Here is a 27590-nt window from a genome sequence, read left to right as displayed (position 1 = left end):
TATCTGTTTTTTTTCTCTGGCACATAGACTACCATTTTGCTCTCCTCAGCCCTTGCAAATAAGAGTTCAAAAAACCAACAGTTTTACTCCTACTTTGTATTGCAAGCTTCAGTGATCGCTGAAATCTCTCTCTGCCTTCATTCTTAATCATGTGTTTGCATATTCTACTTCTAAGTTTTGGTGTAGCCTATTTAGATTGCACACTCTTGAAACAACAAAGCTGTCACTATAAGATTTTTGTTGCCTGGAGCAGCATGATCAGCAAAACTAGATCTTTAATTATTCATGAGATTAAAGATTGTTGTATTTGGTATATACAATGTATTTAAAGCACTGCTATATATTTTGTTATGTGGAAATTAAAAAATACATAGCATAGGAGCCATGTTTTACAAGTTCTGGTTCCAATCATTATGTAGATAGTGTCTTAGTGATTAAAATTCCCTTCTGAATGACTGCATGTATCCTCAGAGATCAGGTAGCAGAAGTAAAGCTGCAGGTGTGTTTGACCTTAATTGTAAGACAGAAGCCTTCTCCATGTTGATCTGTAAGTACATGAACCTGTTATTACTTTGAAACAAACATTTTCTGGTTTTTGAGCTCTTCATTTAACAGAAGCTCCAGCCCATTGTCCCTCATTAGTATGTATTGTACATGATAAAGTTAAATCATAACCCTGGTGACAATATTTGCTTTCTAAATCATCTGGCATGCCTTGCCAAATGTTATTTTAGTAGAACCTTTTAAAATCTTCTGCTGTCAATGATCTGAATTACAGACGCACTCATCCAGAACTATACTTTGCAGTGCTTAACATGTCATTAAATAAAAAACAGTCAACAAATCACTTGTGCTTTACATTAAATAGAGAAATGTCTCAGCTCTTTAGTTTTGCCCAGCTTGGTGTTGACCTGCACAGCAACTTGCTACCTCAGAAAAGTTTCTGTGCTGTTCTTGAAGTGCAGTGCTCTCAGCTGGAGACTAAATGCAAGGAAAGCTCTTCTGTTATCACCTCTCCTGTACACACATTCCATCATCCCCAGGGTCAGGACCTGGCAATTTAGGGGCACAGTATGAGCATAGCAGAAGTGCTTTAATGGAAACCACTCTGGGTGAGTCTGGGATTTGGCCAAAGCGCAGCTGTAGGCTCTGTTCATCCTCTGGATGAGGAAACCAGTCTTGATCTTCCTATGGTCTCTTGATGCTGAGCTTTCTAAAGCACAGAAAAGCCCCTATGGCAACCTGCACACCAGATCCATTTGTCTCTGTTTTCCACATTGCATCACATTTTAATTCTGTGCCTGAATCTTTTTATCATCTTGTTATGGCAGACATCAGTTTTTGTGGGTTACTGGTTTTTATAGGAAAATTGATCTGCCTTCTTTGCGTACGTCTTTACTCCTAAGACTGAACTCCCCTATGAATTCCAGACCCTTGGTGAAAGAGAAGACGACTGGAGGAGGTAGGACTTTCCACTAGTCATTGAAGACTGGGTTAGGGATCAGTTACATACACTGAATATTCACAGGTCCATGGGGTTGATGAGATTCACCCAAGAGTCTTGAGAGAGCTGGCTGATGCTGTCACTCCACCACTCTCCATCATTTTTGCCAGGAAGAGACTGGATGGGGTGCTTGTTGCCATGGTTTAGCTGATTAGATGTGTTGGATGATAGGTTGGACTTGATGATCTCAAAGGTCTTTTCCAACCTGGTCTGGTCTGGTCTGGTCTGGTCTATTCTATTCTATTCTATTCTATTCTATTCTATTCTATTCTATTCTATTCTTTCTATTCTATTCTAATACTTAGACATTGGCCAAGTACCAACAGTCACACAGTCTGCTCAGTGATGTCAGACCCAGCCCCACCTTGTGAGACCATCCAGCTGAGCCTATGACAGCCACAACATGGCAAAAAATATTGATAACCTTTTTTGATAACATATTAATATGAAAAATTGCCAAAATGTATTAAAAAGGCTTGATGTACAGTTAGAATATATATTTACAACTTAAACAGTTTTATGCAAACTGGTAGGAATATCAGAAAGAGAGAATCCCCAGGAGCAAAATGGTGTCAACCATGTGGGGGGAGACTCGACAAGAACTGTTATGCCAAAGAGGCGATGAATTAATTACTCACAGATGGTTCCACCCAAGTAGGGAGTTTGGCTGCTACTAGCTGTTGAGGCTTTGGGGTGCCCTCATGCCCCAACTTGTTGGTTGCTGGCAATCAGGCCACACGGTGTCTGGGCTGATTTGGCTTCAGTGGACAGCAGACAGTTTTTGATGCGTTCTTTGTGACAGGCACTTGCTTTGTCCTGGGTAAACTGAGGCACTGCAGAGCCTCAGGCTTGGTTCTGAGTCCTAAGCTCATGGATTCTCTCATAGCTTGCAGTGTGTAGGCTCGTGGCTTCAGCCCAGGCTCTGGACTGGGCACTTGAGGCAATGCAACTCAATGCAACTTCAAACCAGATAGGCCCAAGCAGGTTCAAGCAAGGCAAGGCTTAAGCAAGGCAAAGTGACTAGAGAGAAGCCTGTATGTATATCCTGCCCAGCATCCAACTGTGCCAATAGGGCAACTGAAGCCAGCACATAGTTACCCGATGAAGAGGTTTTCTGCCAGGCTGTGGCCATAAAAAGCAGAAGCAGAGGCCTGGTCAGGCAGGAGCAGTGGCCAGTACACATGGCTCTTACCCCAGAAGGAGAGTGGTTTACCAGACATGCATGGTCCTGTCCCCTTTGTTCCCTTTCCAGCATTACCCTGACTTTCTGCAGGAAGGAGGGGAGAGAGTGGGACCATGTCTAGACATATGAGGCTCTGTCTGGGTTTCTGCTGGGGCTTGCTTGGCCCTACCATGACATCCTTGCAAGCGTATGCAAGACAAACCAGAACTTTAGGAAGAGACTTAATGGGGTGCTTGGTGCCCTGGTTTAGTTGATTAGATGGTGTTGGATGATAGGTTGGACTCGATGATCTCAAAGGTCTTTTCCAACCTATTCTATTCTATTCTATTCTATTCTATTCTATTCTATTCTATTCTATTCTATTCTATTCTATTCTATGTCAAAGCTGTCACTGTGACTGTAGTGAGAATCTGATGATACAGATGTAAGTTTTATTTCCATTTTTTGGTTTGTCAAAGGACAGGTTCTAAGGACAAGTTTTACTATGAATTAAATCTGTTAACACGTAAACAGTTAAGTAGAAAACAGCATTAAGGGGTGATGAAAATTTACTTCAGTTTCTGATTTCCTGCACCCTGTTGAGTGCTACTTCAATTTCACAGACTTCAGGAAATCTTACAGGTTTATATCAATTCATGGTATGAGGAGAGGCAGATTCCTATGATACTGGAAGCTACACATGAACAATTTTGCTTGGCTGAAGCTTACCTTCGAGGATGGTACTGTGGCGTCTGACAGATTGATCCAGGCCACAGATCGCAGCAGGTGTTTAAACAGAGGGACCAATTTGCAGATCAGATGTCCTGGCAAACACAGAAATTCTGGAAATGTGGAACTGATTTGTAAGACCTGAGCCATCCTGCTTTACATCTGGAGCAAAAATGAAAATTAGGGAATAATATAAGAATCATTGTGATGGCAACAGGTTTGATCTTGACCCCATGATACTGCTACTGCTGGCTTCCTTTTTGAAGAATCAGATACTGAGAATCTTAACCATCCTAACTGAGGTTGTCTGTCCTCCTACTGAGATGATGTGGTCCATTATTATTCATCAGCAAATCATGCAACAGCAAGTCTAGGGAAGTCTTTCCTCTTTTCTTTTTTATCTTCTCTCTCTCCTTTTTTCCACACACTCCCACACCCCCTTCTTTATTTCCTCCTCTGAACATTGTCATGGATCCCAGCTTTGTTCTTGCAGTCTTTGCCACATTTATATTGGATTGCTATAGCATACTTGAAAAGATGTCCTTCAGGTACATTGCAAAGGCAGTATGTTTGCCTAGGCATTTGAAAGCTGGGGAATGGGGAGGAGGAGGGGAGGTCACATTAACAGTTCTATTTGTAGTGTATTTTTCAAAACAATATTTTTTTCAAAACAGTTTTCATTATTTCATAACAGCCATGCTAATGTGCTTCATACATCTGAAAATAACATTGACTCAGATGAAAAAAAAGACTTAGGTATCTAAAATCAGCATATTGATTCAGAAAACTCCTGTTTAACATCTATCTGCCTGTAGGACTAAGGCCTCTAAAATACCAAGTCCTTTCACATGCATCTGTTTTGATGGATCTGAATCACTCAGTTTGTATCTTCTGCTGAAGCCATTTGAGATCAAGAAACAAGATGTTCCTCTGGTCATGTCCCTGAAGGGCCTGATATGCCCTACCTGCAGTCATGAGGTCTGTGGTGACAGGTTGGACTTGATGATCTTTGAGGTCTTTTCCAACCTTATTGATTCTATGATTCTGTGATTCTTGATTCTATGATTCTATGATGAATCATATTCATCACAGTGAACATTCTACAAATCACAGTAGTCACAACTGCTTTCACTAAATAAGCAAGAACACGAAGGTCTGACTTTATGAAGAATCTAGGGTTCATAGCAAAAATGGGAATGTGGATGAGGACTGTGAAGAGAAAGGATCTCTTGAGGGAGAAGAGGTCAATGGAAATGTGAGACTAGTAGGTTTTTGTTAAACTGATGTGGATTCTTCATTGCTTCCAGATGGCATTAGAAATTTTTTTGAGGAGATAATGATCAATTCACAGGAACTTTGATAGCTAAACTGTTAAAGAGGATAAATAAAGTCTGAATGAAGAATTAGCAGAGAGTGAGGAAAGGGGTTGGTCTCATCTTCTGCTCCTCAGCCCAATGTCTGGTTGGATAGTGATAGCTTTGTAATCACTTCTGCCAGTCAAATGGGCAGGTCTTTCTTGCCATCGGTTCCTACTTTTTTCTCTGCCCTCCCTCCCCGGGTAAACTGCTAAATTCTAATTTCCTGTTTAAACAAGTGCTCAAGGAGTGCTGGGACCAAACAGCGCTGCAGTTCAGACACCTTTCACAAGCAATCGAATCAGAAAATGTCAAGAAGGCAGACATGAGCCAAAAGTTAAATGTATTTGTGCTCTAGGCCCAAAGGACCAAATCTGAAAGTCTTTTGGACATATCTCCTTGTTCTCTGCACATGAGATAAGGTTAATTCCCCGCAGATAAAGTCAAACCCTATGTACTCACTGTTCAGACAGTAAAAAAGTTCACTGTCACTTTAAAGGAGGTGGAATCCATCCTGTTCTTTGACAGCAAAAGTAATTTAGCAGACTCATTGCCATCTCATTCAGAAAGCAGATGAGGTGTGAATCAACTTCTTTGACAGATGAACACCCTAGAGATGATTTCAGTTTGTCACTGTATGCGTGGCTTCTTTACAATTACCACTGAGCTATAAGAGTGCAAAAGGCTGGCTCGTAAGTGCCAGCCTTTCTGCTTTCTGTAATTCCCAAAATACAAACCTCTCTGTTTCCTTATTTTAGACATGAAAAACATAATTAGATATCAAATCCTTCCCTGGGAAAATAAACCTTCTTTCTTATGCTGCTTTAAAGTCAGACAGGGAAAACAGAAAAAAGAAACCACAAAATGGAAGGAAGCTGGTTTGTTGTATTTTTTTTCCCTTCTTTCCTCAAACTATGAATGAGATGAGCTTGAAGGAGAGACTTGATGTGCCTGCTCCCTTCCTGCACAGTTCAGTGCACTGAATAACTCTGTACCAGTGCTCTCCTTAAACAATTGCTATGAGGATGGTTTAGGGTGTCAAGGGCACCAGATGTTTGGAATAGAATAATGGAATCAATAAGGTTGGAAAAGACCTCAAAGATGATGAAGTCCAACCTGTCACGGAACACCTCATGACTACTAAGCCATGGCACCAAGTGTCATGTCCAATCCCCTCTTGAACACCTCTAGGGACAGTGAAATGCAGGAGTGATGTGTCTCCTCATGTGGCACATGTTCACCTGTCTTCCTCCTTCAGCTCTTCTTTAATTCTTCTTTAATGCTGGATTCAGGTTTGGAGCTAAAACCTTTGGAGGGGAAATGCCTGATTTCCTGGGCAATCATAATGATTCTGCTGCAGCATTCACATTCCAGCCCTCTCAGAATTCTGCTGGGCTTCATCTTAAAGTTTTATAGATTCCTACTTTACTATTTTCATTCTAAAACTATCCCATACTTTCTCATCTTCTTACAACTCTACCTTTGTTATACGATACAAGAGGCAAAATAAATACTGGGCAGTTTTTATGTGGAAATCAAGATAAGGGAAATGATGAGTCATGTCTTTACCCATCTACCTTATGAACGTTTTTTCATCTCATTTCCTCTTTCACAGAATCATATAACAGAATAAATAAGGTTGGAAAAGACCTCAAAGATCATCAAGTGCAACCTGTCACCCAACACCTCATGACTACTAAACCATGGCATCAAGTGTCACATCCAATCCCCTCTTGAACACCTCCAGGGGTGGTGACTCCACCACCTCCCTGGGCAGCATATTCCAATGGCTAACAACTCTCTCTGGGAAGAACTTTTTTCTCACCTCCAGCCTAAACTTCCCCTGGCACAGCTTGAGACTGTGTCCTCTTGTTCTGGTGCTGGGTGCCTGGGAGAAGAGAACAACCTCCACCTGGCTACAACCTCCCTTCAGGGTTTAGCCATGAATCAACTATTAGGTTACTCCAAATGGTGCCTTTGAGACACAGTTATCGGTGAGCTGCCCACCAGTGGAGAACTGGGATCTGTTCTGCATCTTTCACATTGCAAAACATCTGCTTGACCCCTGCTCACCTTGTGCTGGCAAAGCAGTGGTGGCTTGCATCAACATATTCACAGCTACAACACCGCATGTGTAATATTTCTGAGAATTCAAACTTAAATGTCAGTGATTTTAAGTTGAATGTTTGCCACACATAATTCATAGGTATCTAGTATTTGTAAAAGGATGAATCTTTCCCACTTTCTGCTAATGTTCTTGTATCAGCTTAGGTCTCTATTTTTTCTGGCCCTGAATAACTTAATAAATGTCACACAGCAAAACCTAGTGGCCCCACATATTTTCAGTTTGCCAAACTGGCCTTCTGCACATCTTCAGAATCAGGCCTTAAGCGAAGAAGTGTTCCCTTCTTTCTGTCTGCAATGGTGAGCTAAGAAAGATTACTTCAATACTGCCTCTGACTCTGAGGTCATCTTTTGTGGTTTTTTTTCCAGACATTCATTAGATAACAAACACATGCAGTCTCTACAGTGCAGAAAGGAGCCCTGCAGACCTTCCTGGGAACTGGGTTAGCTGGTAGCTTCATTCTGCCACTATTTCAGTGCACCAAATTTTCTAATGCAAAGTAGAATCATTTCATAGGAGGATCTTAATGTCTCTACCAGATGAACCCATAGGTGAGTGATAAGGACATTACCATCTCCCTCTTGCTCTGGAGGAATTTCCAAAACAAGCAACACAGTATAACAAAGTATTCAATAAAGGGGATTATTGCTCATTTCTCTTGAGAAGATGCTCTAAAATAATGTAGTGCTTTATAATATTGTTGGGACCCATGACTTGTTTCTGGAAAAGATTACGTGAAAACTTAGCTTACCTAGGTAAGCTTTTAGGCTGGATGTTAGGAAGAAATTCTTCACAGAAAGAGTGATTGGCCATTGGAATGTGCTGCCCAGGGAGGTGGTGGAGTCACCATCACTGGAGGTGTTTAAGAAGAGACTGGATGGGGTGCTTGGTGCCAGGGTTTAGTTGATTAGATGGTGTTGGATGATAGGTTGGACTCAATGATCTCAAAGGTCTTTTCCAACCTGGTCTATTCTATTCTATTCTATTCTATTCTATTCTATTCTATTCTATTCTATTCTATTCGTGAACTTGTTCTTGTATGTCCCCTTCTGTGGAGCATTATTTAGGGTTTGAGACTATAATTTCACAGGTGAATGGAAAGAACAAAAGATACATAGGTAGAAATTGGTCACTGTTAGGACACCTAACTGTCCCTGCGGATGTGCCTTCTGCTGCATAGCTGCAAGTGGTTCACACAAAGTGAACACAAGGTTGTAGCTGTGTTTGCTATTCCTAGTTTTAGAAGCTTTGTAGGCATAGTAAGAGAAATAGATTTGTTTCATTACATGTATATTTAATTCCTGCTTTATGGCTTCTTTTTGCCCATTTGGACTGATACTGTGAACACGGGCTGAAACTCAAAATAGTAACAGGATCAAGACATTAAAGAAGGAGGGGGAAAGAGAAAATAAGACTAAGAAATATTTATACTTCCTCCTGCTAATTATTTTGCACATGCAGTCTCACCAGCTGACCCTGTGACTCCTTTAAAATTGCATTGCTTATTAATCTCCTTACCTTTCATCCTTTGTGAATCTTTCATTGTCATTTACCCATCTGCATTTTCCTGCTCAATCCATCATGAAGATGAGTGCTATACTGGAGACAAGCACTGCTCTTTCCCTGTGTGCTTTCTCTAACGACTTTACCAACTTGCCTTCCCATTTTCCTGAATGTCACTTGCAAGTATTTCTCGCATGGTGCAGCTAGGGACATCTTCTGTCATGGAAGAAACTACCATGGCCATATTTGCTGGAAACAAATTGCACAGAGAGAGATCTGTGGAACAGAATTGTTGGGAATATTTCACTTCTCATCTGTGGAGAAATTCTACCAGCAACATTTGCTTTCTTTTTTTTAACCTTGATTGGACACACACAAAAAAATAATCAAATATCAAAGGATTTTTTTTTTGTTTATTTGCTTTTTTAATTCTGTGAAGAATGGAATGGAATGGAATGGAATGGAATGGAATGGAATGGAATGGAATAGTATAGACCAGGTTGGAAGAGACCTTGGAGATCATGAAGTCCAACCTGTCATCCAACACCATCTAATCAATTAAATCATGCAACCAAGCACCCCATTCAGTCTCCTCCTAAACACCTCCAATGATAGTCACTCCACCACCTCCCTGGGTAGCCCATTCCAATGGGCAATCACTCTTTCTGGGAAGAATTTCTTCCTAACATCCAGTCTAAACCTCCCTTGGTGCAGCTTGAGACTATGTCCTCTTGTTCTGGTGCTGCTTGCCTGGGAGAAGAGACCAACCCCCACCTGGCTACAACCTCCCTTCAGGTAGTTGTAGAGCACCATAAGGTCTCCCCTGATCCTCCTCTTCTGCAAGATAAGCAACCCCAGCTCCCAGTTCAGCTATAAACATAAATGAGACCTTTACTTTTCATCTTGCTCCTACATGATGCACATAATCCAAAAACCAAGAACATATCTTCTCTGTAAGCTGTCAAATTACTTAAAGTCTGAGACTAAGCTATTCATACCTTCATCCAGCCTGAAGGACCAGGTGTGGTTCATCTCCTGTATTGGAGATCATCAGCACAAGACTTTCTAAACCCATTATAGCAAGACCTATAGCAAGATGGTACAATCACTCTACCCTACCTGTTCTCTGTTATTATTATTATTATTATTATTATTATTATTATTATTATTATTATTATTATTGAATAATGAGGGAGGTTGGAGGAGCAGGGGGATAGGTGGAGTAGGGCAAAAGGTTTAAAAATCCATCTCATTAGGAAATTATTTCAGTATTTTCCAGTACTGTAAATTGTTGATTGGAAAATACTGCAAGTGTCATGAAATGCTAGTGGACAGCTGATGTCACACATTTTAACTATCATGTGGTGTCCCCATGAGCAGAAAGAAGCATTTTTTGTTCTCTTCCCACCACATCCTAAAGGTCCTACAGTATTTGATCATCTCTTCTTCCTCCCATAAGTTACCTGTGCTTTTCAGCGTGATCCAGCACAATCCTGGATAGAATATAAATAGAAATAGGAATAGAAATAGGAATAGGAATAGGAATAGGAATAGGAATAGGAATAGGAATAGGAATAGGAATAGGAATAGGAATAGGAATAGGAATAGGAATAGAATAGAATAGAATAGACCAGACCAGGTTGGAAAAGACCTTTGAGGTCATCAAGTCCAACCTCTCATCCAACACCATCTAATCAACTAAACCATGGCAACAAGCACCCCATCAAGTCTCCTCTGAAACACTTCCAGTGATGGTGACTCCACCACCTCCCTGGGCAGCACATTCCAATGGCCAATCACTCTTTCTGGGAAGAACTTCTTCCTAACATCCAGTCTAAACCTCCCCTGGTGCAGCTTGAGACTGTGTCCTCTTGTTCTGGTGTTGGAATGGACAGACATTGTTGAAAGAAACTAGAAAAGGAAGGAATTAAACAATGAAGAAATGAAAATATTTCAAATAATCTCCATATTGAAGAAGTTTGCATTAAAACCTGCACTTATATAAATGTGGAATTTCTGCTTTTTCGGTGATCGTTTCTTTCTTTTGGGCATAGTCTCATATGAGGCAGAGCAGAGATGCACAAGTTTTACTGGTGCTCCAGATCTTATTTTTAGTGAGCTTTTTTATAAAGGTTGATTAACTGGAATATAGGCAGAGTGCAGCAAAGAACCAGGAGGGGTAAACTGCTTTTTCAATTGTTTTTATTCTGGCTTGAGCTGGTAGAAGGTACTTACTGCTTTTACAACTAGATCCATGTGTATCCTTTTACATTTTGTGTACTGAAGCAAACCTTTGTTGAACACTTTTGCTCCTCAGTGCAGATGTTGGCATTTGATAGTGGTGGTGAAATGTAAAATATGTTGTGGAGGAAGAGGAGCAATTTTGTAGAGAACATTCTGGATGACAGTACCAGTTTTTATTACTTCATTTAGCCTTCCAAGCAATTTTGTTGTGAGTTATATTCTAGAAGGAACTTCCAGAGAACTGAACCTCTCCAATATCAAAGGAATTGAAAACAGTTATTCATTCATTCCATAAAACCTAACCCTGAAAAGCAAAACCAAAGGGTCATTGTTGTAGGTGACTCCCTGCTGAGGGGAGCAGAGGGCCTAATATGCAGACCAGACTCACTTCATAGAGAGTTCTGCTGTCTCTCTGGTGCCCAGGTAAAGAATGTGATAGGAAAATTTCCCACACTTGTGAGTCCTTCAGACTATTACCCACTTCTGGTTTTTCAGGTAGATAGTCATGATGTAGCAGTGAGAGGCTCACAATCAATAAAAAGAGACCTCAGGACCTTGGGGCAACTGCTAAAGGGATCAGGATCTCAAGTTGTGTTCTCCTCCCTCCCTCTGACATCAGGAAAATCCTGCCTGACAAAACCTAGTGGCCTTCTGTGAAAATGTCACAACATTAATAGATGAAGGCTGAGCAACTGACATCATTTACCTGGGCCTGAGCAAAGCCTTTGACACTATCCTACACCACGTCCTGGTCTCCAAGCTGGTGCAGTATGGGTTTGATGGATGGACCAATGAGTGGATAAAGAACTGGCTTGATAGCTGCACCCAAAGGGTGGCTGTCAATGGGTCCATGTCCAATTGGAGGCCAGTCACAAGTGAAGTCCCTCAGGGATCAGTCCTGGGACCAGTCTTGGTTAACATCTTCATCAGCAACATGGACAGTGGCATTGAGTGCACCCTCAGCAGGTTTGCTGATGGCACCAAGCTGTGTGGTGCAGCAGACACACTGGAAGGGAGGGATCCATCCAGAGGGACCTTGACAGGCTGGAGAGGTGGGCACAAGCTAACCACATGAGGTTCAACAAGACCAAGTGCTGGGTCCTGAATCTGGGTCAGGGCAATCCCAGGCACAAATCCAGGCTGGGCAGTGACTGGCTGGAAAGCAGCCCTGAAGAAAAGGGCTTGGGGGTGCTGGTGGATCAGAAGCTCAACATAAGCCGGCAGTGTGCAATTGCAGCCCAGAAAGCCAATCACATCCTGGGCTGCATCAAGAGAAGCACAGCCAGCAGGTTGAGGGAGGTGATCCTCCCCCTCTACTCCGCTCTGGTGAGACCTCACCTGGAGTACTGCATCGAGTTCTGGAGCCCCTCTTATAAGAAGGATCTGGAGGTGCTGGAACATGTCCAGAGAAGGGCCACAAAGATGATTAGAAGGCTGGAGCACCTCTCCTATGAGGACAGACTGAGGGAGTTGGGGCTGTTCGGTCTGGAGAAGAGAAGGCTCCAAGGTGACCTAATTGTGGCCTTCCAGTATCTGAAGGGGGCCTACAGGAATTCTGGGGAGGGACTTCTTAGAATCTCAGGTAGTGATAGGACTAGGGGGAATGGAATAAAAATAGGAATGGGTAGATTCAGATTGGATGTTAGGAAGAAGTTCTTCACCATGAGGGTGGTGAGACACTGGAAAGGTTGCCCAGGGAGGTGATGGAAGCCTCATCCCTGGAAGTTTTTAAGGCCAGGCTGGATGTGGCTCTGAGCAACCTGATCTAGTGTGAGGGGTGCCTGCCCATGGCAGGGGGGTTGGAACTAGGTGATCCTTGAGGTCCCTTCCAACCCTAACAATTCTATGATTCTATAACTCTATTTACAAATGTTTTACCTAGAAACAAACAAACAAACAAATTGTTGTTTGGGAAAGTTTATGGGCTATTCTGTATTGAATTCATGTTTAAAAAATAAATGTGCTTGTTAGAAGTGGGAATGCAGACAACACTAGCCTATAACATATGACAACTGCATATTTATTTAATGACTTATCTCATGAAATGTAAGTCAAGATTGTACAGCTTTCTAATGAAGATTAACATGCAAATGTTGCAGACTGAAAGTGTTGAGCTTTGCACAATATATGCCTATTTAATGATATCATAGAATCATAGAATCAATAAAGTTGGAAGAGACCTCAAATATCATCAAGTCCAACCTGTCACCCAATACCTTATGAATACTAAACCATGGCTTCAAGTGCCACATCCAATCCCCTCTCGAACACCTCCAGGGATGGTGACTCCACCACCTCCCTGGGCAGCACATTCCAATGGCTAACAACTCTCTCTGGGAAGAACTTTCTCCTCATCTCCAACCTAAACCTCCCCTGGTGCAGCTTGAGACTATGTCCTCTTGTTCTGGTGCTGGTTGCCTGGGAGAAGAGACCAACCCCCTCCTGGCTACAACCTGCCTTCAGGCAGTTGTAGAGAGCAATGAGGTCTCCCCTGAGCCTCTTCTTCTTCAGGCTAATCAACTACAGCTCCTGCAGCCTCTCTTCATAGGCTTTGTGCTCGAGGCCTCTCCCCAGCCTCGTTGCCCTTCTCAGGACATGTTCAAGAGTCTCAATGTCCTTCTTAAACTGAGGGTCCCAGAACTGGACACAGGAATCAAGGTGTGGCCTAACCAGTGCAGGGGCACAATAACTTCCCTGCTCCTGCTGGCCACACCATTTCTGATACAGGCCAGGATGCCATTGGCCTTCTTGGCCACCTGGGCACACTGCTGGCTCATGTTCAGCCTACAGTCAACCAGTACCCCCAGGTCCCTTTCTGTTTGGCTTCTCTCCAGCCACTCCAACCCCAGCCTGTAGTGCTGCATGGGGTTGCTGTGACTAAAGTGCAGCACCCGGCACTTGTTGAATGTCATCATGTTGGACTCTCCCCATCTCTCCAGCCTGTCAAGGTCCCTCTGGAGAGCCTTCCTGCCCTGTAACAGATCAACACCTGCTCCCAACTTGGTGCCATCTGCAAATTTACTGAGTGTGAAAAAAACCTTCTTTTCATTTATAAATTCCACCACTGTGGGTGCATTTTGAAATCCAAAATGCTCTGCCAGCAAATTGGTTTTCTTTCCAGTTTTCTCTCTTGATATATTGTTTTTATTCTTAGTGGACTTTTGTGTCCTATTTTCCTATTCCAAGCTTTTTTAGTTCTTTTTCCTGTACTTACTTTCATCTGAGCTCTGCCAAAATAGCGCTGTTCATCTCACACCGGTTAATTGCACCAAACCTTGACCCAGCTCAGCACCACCTTCTTTGCAAGGAATATTATTTTAAAACTTTTTTAAAGTTCACCTTTCTCACTAAAAGTGATCCTAAAAGTTTGGAATATCCATTATGATATTTTGTTTCTGGAGAAGTAATCTAGAATGATTGGACCTGACCTTATTGCTGTCTACAGCTACCTGAAGGGAAGTTGTATCCAGGTGGGGTTTGGTCTCTTCTCCCAGGCAACCAGCACCAGAACAAGAGGACACAGTCTCAAGCTGTGCCAGGGGAGGTTTAGGCTGAATGTTAGGAAGAAGTTCTTCCCAGAAAGAGTGATTGGCCATTGGAATGTGCTGCCCAGGGAGGTGGTGGAGTCACCATCCCTGGAGGTGTTTAGGAAAAGACTGGATGGGGTGCTTGGTACCATGGTTTAGTTGATTAGGTGGTGTTGGGTGATAGATTGGACTTGATGATCTCAAAGGTCTTTTCCAACCTGGTTAATACTATTCTATTCCATTCCATTCCATTCCATTCCATTCCATTCCATTCCATTCCATTCCATTCCATTCCATTCTATTCGTTACCATCAGAGCTACTAGTGACAGCTGAGCAGATGCAAGGCTATTTTTTCCTCCTTCTTTGGAGTTTATTAAAGAATTCTATCTCAATTCCATTTTCATGTTTGTGTTTTAAGGTTATTGTATGTTTTTATATTTTGCTTGATTTAATGTTCCTCTAAATTGACTGCTGCACAGGCAGCATAAAAGACAGCTTTCTTATGAATAGAATAGGGGAAAGTCAAACACTAGCATAAAGGGTGTAGAATGACATCAGCTATTGACACTAACTGCAAGAAATTAATGACTTTGTTGACAGAAAAACATAAATTGTGACTAAAGCCATTGCATAAAAGCTAAAGAGAAAACAGTTTTTATACAGAAATCTTATCAGTCGTAGGCTAAGCAATCAAATTTATTAACAGAGTGCAGGTTACTTGCCAAAAACAGGAAGGAAATGTATAAACAGGCTCTGCAACACAAAATGAAATCAACAAAGTAAAGTTCCTTTGAAAATGGCAGTGGGAAGGGGCTGGGAATATGGTCCCTACCAAGCCTCTGCAAATAGCTCCCCAACCCAAATCATATAGATCCTCTGATACATATATGTGTAGAGATAAGTAATATGTTTTTATTTTCTTTTCTTGTCTGTTTCAATCATTTTTCTTAACTATCTTGTTAAGCCTCATGATTTGTATAATTTAGCACTTGTGACAGTTTGCAACTAAACTGAGCAATGCTGTGCTGCTGAAATGCCCTGTGGACATGGTAGTACCAGACACTGCACTGTCTCACTCTGTGTCTCTGGGACCTTATTCCTCATTAGATTGTCATTCTGTGAAGCATCATCAGATCTTCTTGCGCCTGAAGAGCTTTAGTGAACCCTGGGATTGTGGGAAGAACACTACTGCAACATCCAAGAATAGCAAACAGGCTACAATATCAGAATTATAGAATCATAGAATCAACAAGGTTGGAAAAGACCTGAAAGATCATCAAGTCCAGCCTGTCACCCAACACCTCATGACTACTAAACCATGGTACCTAGTGCCATGTCCAATACCGTCTTGAGCACCTCCAGGGACAGCGACTCCACCACCTCCCTGGGCAGCACATTCCAATGGCTAACAACTCTCTATGTGAAGAACTTTCTCCTCACCTTGAGGCTAAACTTCCCCTGGTGCAGCTTGAGACTGTGTCCTCTTGTTCTGATACTGGTTGCCTGGTAGTTGTAGACAGCAATAAGGTCTCCCCTGAACCTACTCTTCTCCAGGCTAAGCAACCCCAGCTCCCTCAGCCTCTCCTCATAGGGCTTGTGCTCCAAACCTCTCCCCAGCTTTGTTACCCTTTTCTGGACATGTTCCAGCAACTCAACATCTTTCCTAAACTGAAGGGCCCAGAACTGGACACAGCACTCAAGGTGTGGCCTAACCAGTGCTGCGTACAGGGGCACAATGACTTCCCTGGTCCTGATGGCCACACTATTCCTGATGCAGGCCAGGACACCATTGGCCTTCTTGACCACATGGACACACTGCTGGCTCACATTCAGCTGGCTGTCTATCAGTTTTGTACCAATTCACAAAGAATATTTATTACAGTGTGTATTAATTCCCTTCTTGTGCCATAATTATAATTTTCTCTGATGAAGGAAATTGTTTTATTGGTTCCTTTGCTGATGGATTGGTTTCTTCTGTATTGCATAGGATGCGCAGAATGCTTTAAAGGGCAATCATTAAGTGTCCTGCATAAGAGAGGTATGGGCGATGGCAGAGCTCAATTTCCATGATGACCTTTGTAATATTAAAACACATTATTGTGATCAGTTTCTAAGGCTATGATTTCTTCATAAAGACTTGCACTTGAAGTCTGCTCTTGATGCTGAAATCCAAAGAGGCCAACAGTTCTCAGGGTGGTTGTAGCCAGGAGGGGGTTGTTCTCTTCTCCCAGGCAACCAGCACCAGAACAAGAGGACACAGTCTCAAACTGTGCCAGGGGATGTTTAGGCTGGAAGTGAGGAGCAAGTTCTTCACAGAGAGAGTTGTTTGCCATTGGAATGTGCTGCCCAGGGAGGTGGTGGAGTCACCCTCCCTGGAGGTGTTCGAGAGGGGATTGGATGTGGCACTTGAAGCCATGGTTTAGTAGTCATGAGGTATTGGGTGACAGGTTGGACTTGATGATCTTTGAGGTCTCTTCCAACCTTATTGATTCTGTGATTCTATGATTCATAAATAACAGGAAAGCAAGAAGTATCACAGTGGTGTCTGCAGTGACTTCACTGCCCCTCAAAGGAAAATCCCATCCCTCCTGCAGATGTGGTACAGACACCCTGCTTCATCTATCTGTCAGCGTACTGAAATACTTTCGAGGTTGAAAATAGCTGTTCAGATGACAAAACCAAAGGACGGTATTTAGACAAACATTGTGGGGGCTTTGAGAGGAAACAGAAATACTCGTTCTCAGACTATCAGTTCTCAAGGCGTGCATTGTTTTTCTCAGAACTTTCACCTAGCACTTGTTGTAGTTAAATATTTAAAGGAAACAGGGATTTGCTGGTTAAAAATTCATTACTAATTGATGATTGTTTAATTTCTGCAGCATTTCCTTGCTAGGATTATCAAATCACATTTTATACACCATTTGCTTTAGTCTCTCAGCAGTCCCATGGCTCATGTACAAGAAGTTTCAGCACATCTGATCTGCCATGACACAAACTGTGTTTTTGTGATTCAGGTCAAATATCTAATTCCATGTAGGGTCCTGGAGATGGTGGGGTCACCATCCCTGGAGGTGTTCACGGGGGGACTGGATGTGGCACTTGGTGCCATGGTTTAGTAGACTTGATGATCTTTGAGGTATTTTCCAACCTTATTGATTCTATGATTCTAAGATCTTGAACAGATGCCTTTCATCTGCTTATCCTTTCATCTTTGCAATGCATAGATTCATTTTTCCTACTTAGAAGTCTTGTAATACAAAAATACATTACAGAAGGCAGAAACATAAAGCTTTCTTCTTGACTAGTGTGCACACCAGAGCCTTGTGTAGAGTGGAGGTGCGTAGAGATTGCTTGACTTAAGTTCCTGGAGAGGAACAACTTCCAGTTCATGCCTTTCTTATGATGGGGCATTTGTAAAGTTTACTCTTGGTGAGGTAGCACTGCATAACTTTCTCTCATTGAGGACAAAAATGATGGCTCTTCAACCCAGCTGTTCATTTTTTGTGTCATTTGTAGTTTCTTTGTAATTCTAATGTCTTCATCTGTCTGCTGAATTTAATTGACCAATCAGCTAAGCTATCTGGAGGAGAACAGAGAGAAGGAAAAGGTAGGGTAGAAATATTAGAGAGCATTATTTTTAAAACTCCCTTTCTTAAGATATTTCTTTCCCCTTATCCTCAAGATATTTTCCCTTATTCTTAAGATCATTTTTGTTCCTTTCTTTTTATGATTCAGATTACATGTTTCTTTCCTCTTTTGATTTTCTACTCTACCAATATGGGGTTTATATAATCTGAGGAAACATGAGGTCACTGTGTTGCACTGCCAGTTTTGTCTGTAAGGGATTGGGTTACTGTTTTAATTTTTCCCCCCTGCTTTCTTAAACATTAAGCTGCACGCTGCAAACTGCAGCCTTTTCAAGCTAGAAGGAATATAACGCAGGGCAGAGCACCTCTGGCACTGCTTGTCACTTTATAGTGGGAAGATAATTTCTGCAGACAAGGGTTTGGCTGCTCTTGGAAATAAGCCTGAACCTGATCTTAATTCATTTTAGGATTATTTCAGGGGTGGTCACAGTCCTAAACATCTGCTTATAGCTGTCTGCATGCCTTGAACCAATCACTTGAACAACCTAGTTTTAGAAAAGCTTTTGATCTCTCATCCTGGGCAGCATTGTCACTGTTAAAATGAATTAAATGGTCAGGCAGCTGTGCTGATATTTAGATGGACTGTAATGTACTACATTACTTGTATGGTACCAGCATATTTTGGAGAACAACACTGTCTCCCCTCTTCCTGTCCCATGGAAAGACAACTCCTGAATTGTCTCACAGAGTGGGGTTTAATCCACAATGAATATTGTCAGCTCCAGGTTAACTGAGCTCAAGGAAGGAAGGGGAAGGTGTGGATGCCCTCATTTCTCATCTTTGCCATGGTGCAGCTTAGACAAGTCTACTCATGGAAGTATGCTCTTGGAGGTGTGCTGGTGTCTTGTGCCCTGGCACAGACATCTTTTTTGGTAGAGGGCTCTCTCAGCTCTGTCCAGGCTGAAGATAGAATCATAGAATCAATCAGGTTGGAAGAGGCCTCCAAGATCATCCAGTACAGCCTATCACCCAGCCCTACCCAATCAGCTAGACTATGGCACTAAGGGCCTCATCCAGTTTTTTCTTGAAGATATGACCTCCCATGATGCCAATGCCAGCAGATATGGTGTGGCAAGGGTCACTGAGAGACCCTTGGAGAAAGGTGTGGATGTATTCTTTTCAATTAAATTTGCAGAAAGGGTAAAAAGAAAGAGCCTTATCAATGTGGAGTGGACAGTCCTGACCCCTCTATAGCCCATCCTGGATGCTGAGATTCTGGGTGTGTGTCACTGCCCACCACAGGGATCCCACATTTCCATCCATGAAAGCAAAGCAAATGAAGAGAGAAAAGCTACAGCAATCATCCCAGAGCACACACTGACATAAGCCCTGAGGATAGAGACTTGGGGGTGCTGGTGGACGAGAAGCTCAACAAGGACATATGTTTCTATCAGTTGTCGTGGTTTGGGAGACCAGTTCTCCCACCACAGGCAAAAGAAAAGGCTCAGACAAATGGATTGCAAAAAAATGGTAGAAAGTTTAAATGGGAAAACAATGAAAGTTTTACAGAAAACCACAAGCACCGTGGCAAAGAGAGAGAGATATCCCAAAACATACCCAAGAATTTCCCATCCCCACCTGGGGGTACACCCAAGCCCCGCCTCCCCAGGGCTCTTTCTTCCCCCCTAACCCAGGGGACAGGGGACAGGCCCAAGGGAGGCGGCTCATGCCATTTTACCTAGGCAGCAGCAGAGGATGAAATAGGAAGCGAAGACCCCATGCTGATGTATTATAGGGGAGCAGGGCATTATGGGAATGCAATACTTGGTTTCCTGTGACCACCCCATGGGCTAGGCCCACCCCTTGGGACATCCCCAGTGTGGCCTGTGCAGTGGCATCAGGGGGCTGGCACCCAGCCTAAACCACCACATCAATGCAATGGAGGTATATTGGAAATGACAGCAAAAATTGAATCGATGATCTAACAAATTGTATTCCCTAGGTCCCACTAAACTCTACAAGCTCCCAAACATGAAAACAAGCTTTAACTATGGCATTCTTTGCTTCTTAAACAATAGGAGAAGAGGATGTGTGAAATGTTTTGCTTGCTGGTTTGTTTGTTTGTTTTAATGAGGGAAACTAATTTTCAAATAAATTCTAGTTCCTCCACATAAGAACATGTGAAAATATTTGTAATTCAATTCACAAAATTGGCCAGAGCTGCGCAAGAGACAATTGCATGTTGGTAAATTCCCTGAGATGTGGCTTTTTCAAGCATGATATGCATGCCTTTGAAAAGAGGTAGCATGGGGTCACTGATTTGCTAAGCTATCAATAATAGGCATACAGAGTCGTTGTGCTTGTTCTCTACACAGAGGTGAATTGGATTTTTAGGGAATGAATGACTATTCTTTTTGTAACCCTGACCTGAGATATAGCTGCAACCGTCTACAGATACAGGCTGGCAGACCTGTGAACAAAATACAGATTTATTAACCTCCTTATAATCATCTCCACAGGCAGAGGATGTACATTTGACATGGCCTCTCCTATTGTTACCCACCCAAGTGTATGTGTAGTTTCTCACAAAATGAACAGAAGTGAGAAGGCACTGTGAGAGACTAAATCTTGTCTCTCTTGATGTGACTGAACAAAGATAAAATCACCTTTGCTGCTTGCCCAGACAATAGCTGATGTGTATTGGGCAGATACCACTGGATAACGACTCTCTGGAAGGTGCATAGATAAAGATTGCTCACCAGACTGCAGCTGCCATGGAAATAATGGGCAGCAGCCACTGCTATCTATGCTCTCTGGAATATACATGACTGAAAACTGTATAAAAGATCTGAGCAACTACTGGCTCAGGAGAAGGAAAAGACCTGGAACATGCTGCTCTGAAGGAAAACAAAGAAAATACATCACCATGTAGCCTGGAAGAAACAGACCAGGAGGAACCCTCTCCCCATGTCCTAAATTCCAACTGCTGCAACTCATGAAGCTGAAGAGTCTGCTCAGAGAAGGGCTTGGACTTGGACTTTGGGATCTCTCCCTCCCCTCCTCCACTGGAGGACAGCACAGCCAACAAGGATGACTTCTCCTCTATGTCAAAGCTGCAGCAACCTTCCTCCACAGACCCAAACTGTCTTGGAGGATGAGGGGTGTGGTAATATAATTCCTTTCCTCTTCTCCCTCCCTCTTTGCTCTCCTCTCTGTTTTCTCTCTCTGTCTCCTTCGGATCCATCCACTTTATTCTGTTAATAAATAGCCTCGCTGTTGATATTTTGGCCTTGTTTGTGCCTCTAGTTTCATAACATGAGAATATTCAGAAGAAATGAGTCTCCCTCTCTTGATCAAGACAGTCACTCACCACATGGTGAGCCAGAGAAGCTGTTTCACAGAAACTTCACTCCCATGGTGGCTTTACTGGAGTCTGTAGCTCACTTCTTGACAGAGGCAAGAAACCATACAGTGGAGGCCACAAAAACTTTACTACCTTTTGTTTTGCATCTTTTTGATGACTATTTGAGACTAAGGGAGCTGGGATTGTTCAGCCTGGAGAAGAGGAGGCTCAGGGGAGACCTTATTGCTCTCTACAACTAGCTGAAGGGAGGCTGTAGATGGGAGGGGGTAGGTCTCTTCTCCCAGGCAACCAGCACCAGAACAAGAGGACACAGTCTCAAATTGCACCAGGGGAGGTTTAGGCTGGAGGTTAGGAAGAAATTCTTCATAGAAAGAGTGATTGGCCATTGGAATGTGCTGCCCAGGGAGGTGGTGGAGTCACCATCACTGGAGGTGTTTAGGAGGAAACTGGCTGGGGTGCTTGTTGCCATGATTTAATTGATTAGATGGTGTTGGATGATAGGTTGGACTAGTTGATCTCAAAGGTCTTTTCCAACTTGGTTAATTCAATTCTATTCTATTCTAAAGTAGGAATGATCTTAGCATGTAAAGTCCCTCAGAGAACACTTTTCTTTATGTTCACCCAGGTTGGAGCTAAAAATGCTTCAAAGGCCTCGACTCTTCTCAAGTATACTTAGGCTGTCTGGACCTGAAATGTCACTGAAAATTCTGAAAAGCCTTGAGAGAGATTCGCATGAAAAATAGACCTCCTTTAAAAATACTACTTCTACTGGGTTTCAGATGAGTGTTATCAGTCTGGTATGGGTTTCCAACCACAATACTGTGTGCTTTTTTCAAGATGGATTATGTCACCAGGTGTACAAACTGTGAAAAAGAAATTGACCAAATGAAATTTCATTGAACTGTGCAATTGTCAATTCTAGTTTAGTACTACATCTAAAAGGCTAATCAAGCCTCAAAGTAACACTGAAACAATATCCCACCCAGGTGTACTGTAGTTCATCTCAAACGTGTGGCAGCTCTCTCGTTTCCTGTGGACTACTTCCCCTTGCCAACACAAAACTGCTCTCTCTGATGGTGGCAGAGAAATTTCATTGTGCAAATTATTTAAGAGAACAAGAAGTGCATGTGCCTGTTAACCAATTTCAGAGCATGAATGATGGAAGTTGATTGTTGGGTAGAAATGGAGGTGGAATTCAGCCTGTAAACACCACATTTTGTTAGTCATTGTCAAACAAATTGGATGAAAAAAAAAAATCAGAAAGGCTGGTAACAACATATTGATTAAGATTCAAGCTTATCCCTTCTGCTATTAACTCCAGCTACAGCCTGAGGTCCTGATCGAGAGTAACATCACCAATTGAAGGCTGTGAATGTGTGCACTCTAGAGCCTGACTGTGGTTTTCAGTGAAGATGTGTGACAGGAGCAGATTTGAGAAGCTTTATTTTTTGTAGAGAAAATGATACAGTACACATGCAACCTTTAAAAACCTTCAGTGAGTCCTCCTCCATGTTGCTCTTGACCAGCTCTATACCTGCTGCACTAATGCCACTGTTTCATACACTCTTAAGAAAAATAGGCAATTTGGAGAAATATAAGGTTGAATCTGAATTTACCATTTATAGGAGAAGACAGTCCCCAAAAGATGATGTATTCAGCTGAACATTGGATATGCAGATTGCAGAGTCAAATTGTCAGATTCTAGAGACTGCTGCACATCAAAAATTCCTGTAGAACCAAACACATGGTCTGTATCCAAGGCAGGAAAGGTGACATTGTTCAGCCCATGTTCCCCCTTTGTAATAGAGTAGCGTAGTGTAGCGTAGCGTAGTGTAGAGTAGAATTTACCAGGTTGGAAAAGACCTCTGACTTCCCTACTCCTGCTGGCCACACTATTCCTGATCCAGGCCAGGATGCCCTTGCCTTCTTGGCCACCTGGGCACACTGCTGGCTTTCCTCAGAGCTTGGTCTTACTTGCATAATTTTAAAAACTTAATCTGGTGAAACTACAGATCATGGTTAGAAAGAGGTGAGTGATGATCTTTGAAGTCTCTTCCAACCTTGGTGATTCTGAATTCTGCCTTACACTTGAATTTTAGATTAGGACTTTTTCAGGCTGGAAAACAGAAGGAAAAACTTACCAACTCCTTTTAAATAAATAACTGAGAGGTAAAAAGCACAGGTGTGGGGTTTTTTTTCCTGGAAAGCTTCTTGCAGCTCTAGCTGGTCTAGCTGCATAGTTTCAGCCTTTGTACTGCACCCGAGGAAAGCTGTAGTCTGCCTGAAGGTAGATAAATGACACTCACAGCAAACAGGCTGGTTTTCTGAACTGGTTAGCTTCCTGCACTAGGAGTGCTGTCCTGTTGCATAAAAATAATGTACTTATTAGTGTGCCTATTTGGCTAAATTATTAAAACGCACACCTCAAAGAGAAGGAAATTTGTCAGAGACCAAAGCAGATGGCCAACTTTATGTGTTCAGTATGGTCTGATCCAAAATCCCCTGCAGAATATGCAGTGCATCTCTGTATGATTTGAAGGGCTCTGGCCCATGAAATGTCAATGGTTTGACAACTCAGATCAAATTTCCATGGACATTTGCATGCCTGACAGTGCAAATGAGTGCTTATTGGGCTCATTTGCATAGCCTTAGCAGGTCTGGCCTGTTCCTGGCAGCAGTGGCAGTTAGCTACCTAATTCATCATCTTATCATTGGTGTTCCCTTTATGATGAAAAAGGATGTTAAATTTTTTGTCAAATAGTTTTGCTCTTGGCCTGCCTTGGCAAGAATCCAAATGCAATGACTATGCACCAGGGTAAACAACTGAATTTCCAATTATCAGCAACCTGACAGTCAAGAAATTATTGGGAGTCTTAATCATGTGAAACAGAGACTGAGATTCCTGTTCTGTGACTGTATTTTGTATGAAGTCATGGTATAGCTCTGCTTTCTGATCAACATGTTTCTGGATGCCATCTCTGGCTGAACCATGGTCCTTGTGTAAAGGAGTAGACCTTGCTCCTAGTCTGAGATTACTTGAAAGTGACACAGATGCTTTTTAGTATCTACCTGCATGCTATACAACAGCCAGTGATGGGAGCTGGTCCAGAGCTGGATCTTAGTGCTGAGTGCTACCTCTCCATTCTTTAGTGTCTGCCTCTTCTGTGCTCTCTCTGAGCAATGGCATGTTTGGTCAAAAGGAATGCACTGCCAAAATTGAAACATACACATATCTATGCCACTCACTTCTGCCTGCACACATAAGACAAAAGTACTTACACATGGAAACAGAAATGATTCGGTGTTTGATTGCACATCAGGCTTCCCAAATACATTCTCATCAGGCATTCAGGCAACACAGTTTTATTACCAAGGGAAAGGCCCACTGTCGTTATTTTTGTAGGGGAAGGTGCTCCAGATTCTATTAAATATGATGTAGCCTAAGAGACTGTTTGTTTTGAAACCTTTGGCATGAAAGAAATTAACATTTCCGTTTCGCAGCTTTCCTAATTGCTGCTCTGAAGCAGGGAGTTCTTGTAATGTTTATTTGTTTAGAAGCACCTACCTCAGGTTCAAGGCACTAATACACAGTCACAGGATAGCATTTAATAACTGAAATATTTGCAGCCTTCACTGATGTCTCACAATATTCTTTTCCTTGCCTGATGATGCAAACCCATTAATACATATTTAAGCTGCTTCCCAGAAAAGAAGGGAAAAGATGACCACAAATACCTTGTGTCCAGGTGGCATAAGAAGAAGGCCAATGCATCCTGGCCTGCATCAGGAATAGTGTGGCCAGCAGGAGCAGGGAAGTAATTCTGCCTCTGCTCCCTCTCAGGGGAGACCTTATATGCCATCTCCAAGTACCTGAAGGGAAGTTGTAGTCAGGTGGGGGTTGGTCTCTTCTCCCAGGCAACCAGCACCAGAACAAGAGGACACAGTCTCAAGCTGTGCCAAGGGAGGTTTAGGCTGGGTGTTAGGAAGAAGTTCTTCACAGAAAGAGTGATTTGCCATTGGAATGTGCTGCCCTGGGAGGTGGTGGAGTCACCATCACTGGAGGTATTTAGGAAGAGAGTGGATGGGGCACTTGGTGCCATGGTTTAGTTGATTAGATGGTGTTGGGTGATAGGTTGGTCTCGGTGATCTCAGAGGTATTTTCTAACCTGGTTAATTCTATTCTATTCTATTCTATTCTATTCTATTCTATTCTATTCTATTCTATTCTATTCTATTCTATTCTATTCTATATGGCGTAAGCAAATTGGCATCAAGTAAGAACATATGTACTAACTTCCTCCTTCCTTTTTTCCCTTCTGCTGTTATCAAACAGGAACAGAGGATGAGAGAAGAATTCTTATTGGTTGTTATCCTGACACTACTGCTCTGTGCAGCACTTCAAACGTTCCTCCTTTCTTTGTGTGTGCCCACCTGAGTTTTGCATGGTAGCAGAAACTTCTCATTTGTATACCCTGCAAAATCTTCCAAGGTTTCAGATAAGAGCCAAGAAGGAACTGTTGAGTCCTCCTTCATGAGACTCAAGAACAGGGAACAGGAAGGAAACTATCTTCACCCCAAGCCAGCGCCAAATATAACAAGCAGTGGTCATACACTGCCTTCTAGGCAGTGGCATTGTCTCTGAGCCTTTCATACCTTGTCTGTTTCCCCATTCTTCTCTGCATCAAAATTTCCTATATACTCCAGTGTCCAAGTCAGATCCCAAGTTCATGTTGCCTACTTGGAGAGTTTCCTACACTGATTATTGCTGCTTTTCTTCTTTTCCACTCAAAATAGTTTGTTCAAGTCATGGAAATCTTGTTTTAGTAAGACAAAACCCACTGTCTGTATCATGCTTAAGCTTCACTAAATAAAGCATCACCTTGTGGTTTTCCTTTTGCTCTGTGTACTGCAAACCTTGTGATAAAAATCTTAACTCCTTTCAGAGGTCTGAGAATCTTCCTATTAAGTGGATGCCCCTATCCTTGTCAAGCCTAATAGCTTGCAGATAATTGTGAACACAGAAGCTAAGAGCTGTGTGACTAGGCAGAATAGTCTTTCTTTCCTTCATTACACAACACAGATTATTGATGGATTCAACTGGTTGCCACCTTCACGCTACAGTGTGGGACTTGTCAGCAAACACTAACTTTAGTTGTGGTAATACATGTAGCTGTGATACAAAAATGAGGGTTCCTTCCAAAATGTCCTCACCTCCCCGGTATACTTGTATTCATTTACATACAAAATTGTAACCACTCCTTTCCATGCGTGAGATAAACAAACTTTAAAGTATCAGGATGATCATAAACAGCTTAAGCAGCTGACCTTGTCCTAGATATGGGCTCTCATCCGTTGTATGATAGAGTTTACTTGTCTTCTCACATGATTAGTGTAATACCAGTTTCACAACATTATCCCTGGCTTACAAATCCTGTCTAAGGGTTACCTGTCCCCAATCTCTTATTATTCTTTTCTCATTGGAGGTTAAAAACACTCTAACAACCTTCTCTCTCTGAAACAGTGACAATTAGAAAGCAAACCAAGATCTGTTTCATTTCTCAGAGCAACCAGAAAGATGGTTCCATTTATGTGGATGTAGGGTTGGTAGGGGAGACACTGAAGCAATCCCCAGCCAAGGCAATATAGGTCCTCATCTATCTTGCATTGCTCCTGCCTGTGGAACTGTAGGAGCAATCATCTTCAGGAGAGAAAATAAAAAAGTAGTGTATCCCTTATTCTATGCAACAAGATTCAAAATACAAAATGAAGGCTCTTATCCACACACTTTTTCCATGCCTTTATTACTCTGATTGCATTTGGAGCATCTGCAGCCCCCCTTAGATTTAGGTGGTGGCTAGAAACCTGAGGTGTAGATCCTCTCAGATGAGGTGCTACTCCCTGATGGGCAAGTAAGTAGGCATACTGTGAAAGCTAACCCTATATTTTCCATCAAAGAACTGGGAAAGCAATGCCAAGGCAGTCTCTTTATTCTAATGAAAGCTGTGCTGAAACAGATGGCCATTAAACAAGAAGTTTGTTTGTTGAGTAAATAGATTGCACTCAACTCAAATAGCACTCTTTAGCCCCCAGAGGAACAAATCCACTTATCTGGGAAAAACTTCTGCTAAACTTCATCTTGATTTTTTGCTTAAGAAATACCCATCTGTAATTCATAATCATCATTTTTGGCTTTTGAAAACATACCAAATCTTAGCAAAATGAGGTGAATACTTTTCTGGGAGGAGACCTTATTGCTGTCTACAACTACATGAAGTGTGGTTGTAGCCAGGAGGGGGTTAGTCTCTTCTCCCAGGCAACCAGCACCAGAACAAGAGGACACAGTCTCAAGCTGCACCAGGGGAAGTTTAGGCTTGAGGTGAGGAGGAAGTTCTTCACAGAGAGAGTTGTTAGCCATTGGAATGTGCTGCCCAGGGAGGTGGTGGAGTCACCATCCCTGGAGGTGTTCAAGAGGGGATTGGACGTGGCACT

The sequence above is a fragment of the Melanerpes formicivorus genome, unplaced genomic scaffold, assembly GCF_026170545.1.
Source record: "Melanerpes formicivorus ecotype bairdi unplaced genomic scaffold, bMelFor1.0.p_v2 SCAF_43, whole genome shotgun sequence".
Taxonomy (NCBI): domain Eukaryota; kingdom Metazoa; phylum Chordata; class Aves; order Piciformes; family Picidae; genus Melanerpes; species Melanerpes formicivorus.
The sequence above is the reverse complement of the archived record's forward strand: the minus strand, read 5'-3'. Positions refer to the sequence as shown.